The sequence below is a fragment of the Prorops nasuta genome, unplaced genomic scaffold (assembly GCF_024137725.1).
Source record: "Prorops nasuta isolate Cenicafe-Biocafe unplaced genomic scaffold, Cenicafe_Pnas_1.2 PNAS00291, whole genome shotgun sequence".
Taxonomy (NCBI): Eukaryota; Metazoa; Arthropoda; class Insecta; order Hymenoptera; family Bethylidae; genus Prorops; species Prorops nasuta.
Window position 1 is genome coordinate 25,001 of NW_027117087.1, and position 3,169 is coordinate 28,169.

The window sequence follows — 3,169 nt, forward strand, 5'->3', positions numbered from 1 at the left end:
AGCGGCTAAGTCCAACGCGGCGCATTGCTTTTGGCCGGCGGACGCGAATGCCTCGCTCGCGAGCCGACCCGTCCAACCAGCGGCTAAGTCCAACGCGGCGCGTTGCTTTTGGCCGGCGGACGCGAACGCCTCGCTCGCGAGCCGACCCCTCCAACCAGCGGCTAAGTCCAACGCGGCGCATTGCTTTCGGCCGTCGGACCCGAACGCCTCGCTCGCGAGCCGACCCGTCCAACCAGCGGCTAAGTCCAACGCGGCGCATTGCTTTCGGCCGTCGGACCCGAACGCCTCGCTCGCGAGCCGACCCGTCCAACCAGCGGCTAAGTCCAACGCGGCGCATTGCTTTTGGCCGGCGGACCCGAACGCTTCGCTCGCGAGCCGACCCGTCCAACCAGCGGCTAAGTCCAACGCGGCGCATTGCTTTCGGCCGTCGGACCCGAACGCCTCGCTCGCGAGCCGACCCGTCCAACCAGCGGCTAAGTCCAACGCGGCGCATTGCTTTTGGCCGGCGGACCCGAACGCCTCGCTCGCGAGCCGACCCGTCCAACCAGCGGCTAAGTCCAACGCGGCGCATTGCTTTTGGCCGGCGGACCCGAACGCTTCGCTCGCGAGCCGACCCGTCCAACCAGCGGCTAAGTCCAACGCGGCGCATTGCTTTTGGCCGGCGGACCCGAACGCCTCGCTCGCGAGCCGACCCGTCCAACCAGCGGCTAAGTCCAACGCGGCGCATTGCTTTCGGCCGTCGGACCCGAACGCCTCGCTCGCGAGCGACCCGTCCAACCAGCGGCTAAGTCCAACGCGGCGCATTGCTTTTGGCCGGCGGACGCGAACGCCTCGCTCGCGAGCCGACCCGTCCAACCAGCGGCTAAGTCCAACGCGGTGCATTGCTTTCGGCCGGCGGACGCAAACGCCTCGCTCGCGAGCCGACCCCTCCAACCAGCGGCTAAGTCCAACGCGGCGCATTGCTTTCGGCCGGCGGACGCAAACGCCTCGCTCGCGAGCCGACCCCTCCAACCAGCGGCTAAGTCCAACGCGGCGCATTGCTTTCGGCCGGCGGACGCGAAAGCCTCGCTCGCGAGCCGACCCGTCCAACCAGCGGCTAAGTCCAACGCGGCGCATTGCTTTTGGCCGGCGGACGCGAACGCCTCGCTCGCGAGCCGACCCGTCCAACCAGCGGCTAAGTCCAACGCGGTGCATTGCTTTCGGCCGGCGGACGCGAACGCCTCGCTCGCGAGCCGACCCGTCCAAACAGCGGCTAAGTCCAACGCGGCGCATTGCTTTTGGCCGGCGGACCCGAACGCCTCGCTCGCGAGCCGACCCGTCCAACCAGCGGCTAAGTCCAACGCGGCGCATTGCTTTTGGCCGGCAGACCCGAACGCCTCGCTCGCGAGCCGACCCGTCCAACCAGCGGCTAAGTCCAACGCGGCGCATTGCTTTTGGCCGGCGGACGCGAACGCCTCGCTCGCGAGCCGACCCGTCCAACCAGCGGCTAAGTCCAACGCGGTGCATTGCTTTCGGCCGGCGGACGCAAACGCCTCGCTCGCGAGCCGACCCCTCCAACCAGCGGCTAAGTCCAACGCGGCGCATTGCTTTCGGCCGGCGGACGCAAACGCCTCGCTCGCGAGCCGACCCCTCCAACCAGCGGCTAAGTCCAACGCGGCGCATTGCTTTCGGCCGGCGGACGCGAAAGCCTCGCTCGCGAGCCGACCCGTCCAACCAGCGGCTAAGTCCAACGCGGCGCATTGCTTTCGGCCGACGGACCCGAACGCCTCGCTCGCGAGCCGACCCCTCCAACCAGCGGCTAAGTCCAACGCGGCGCATTGCTTTCGGCCGGCGGACGCGAAAGCCTCGCTCGCGAGCCGACCCGTCCAACCAGCGGCTAAGTCCAACGCGGCGCATTGCTTTCGGCCGGCGGACGCAAACGCCTCGCTCGCGAGCCGACCCCTCCAACCAGCGGCTAAGTCCAACGCGGCGCATTGCTTTCGGCCGGCGGACGCGAAAGCCTCGCTCGCGAGCCGACCCGTCCAACCAGCGGCTAAGTCCAACGCGGCGCATTGCTTTTGGCCGGCGGACGCGAACGCCTCGCTCGCGAGCCGACCCGTCCAACCAGCGGCTAAGTCCAACGCGGTGCATTGCTTTCGGCCGGCGGACGCGAACGCCTCGCTCGCGAGCCGACCCGTCCAAACAGCGGCTAAGTCCAACGCGGCGCATTGCTTTTGGCCGGCGGACCCGAACGCCTCGCTCGCGAGCCGACCCGTCCAACCAGCGGCTAAGTCCAACGCGGTGCATTGCTTTCGGCCGGCGGACGCGAACGCCTCGCTCGCGAGCCGACCCGTCCAAACAGCGGCTAAGTCCAACGCGGCGCATTGCTTTCGGCCGGCGGACGCGAAAGCCTCGCTCGCGAGCCGACCCGTCCAACCAGCGGCTAAGTCCAACGCGGCGCATTGCTTTCGGCCGACGGACCCGAACGCCTCGCTCGCGAGCCGACCCCTCCAACCAGCGGCTAAGTCCAACGCGGCGCATTGCTTTCGGCCGGCGGACGCGAAAGCCTCGCTCGCGAGCCGACCCGTCCAACCAGCGGCTAAGTCCAACGCGGCGCATTGCTTTCGGCCGGCGGACGCAAACGCCTCGCTCGCGAGCCGACCCCTCCAACCAGCGGCTAAGTCCAACGCGGCGCATTGCTTTCGGCCGGCGGACGCGAAAGCCTCGCTCGCGAGCCGACCCGTCCAACCAGCGGCTAAGTCCAACGCGGCGCATTGCTTTCGGCCGACGGACCCGAACGCCTCGCTCGCGAGCCGACCCCTCCAACCAGCGGCTAAGTCCAACGCGGCGCATTGCTTTCGGCCGGCGGACGCGAAAGCCTCGCTCGCGAGCCGACCCGTCCAACCAGCGGCTAAGTCCAACGCGGCGCATTGCTTTCGGCCGGCGGACGCAAACGCCTCGCTCGCGAGCCGACCCCTCCAACCAGCGGCTAAGTCCAACGCGGCGCATTGCTTTCGGCCGGCGGACGCGAAAGCCCTCGCTCGCGAGCCGACCCGTCCAACCAGCGGCTAAGTCCAACGCGGCGCATTGCTTTTGGCCGGCGGACGCGAACGCCTCGCTCGCGAGCCGACCCGTCCAACCAGCGGCTAAGTCCAACGCGGTGCATTGCTTTCGGCCGGCGGACGCGAAC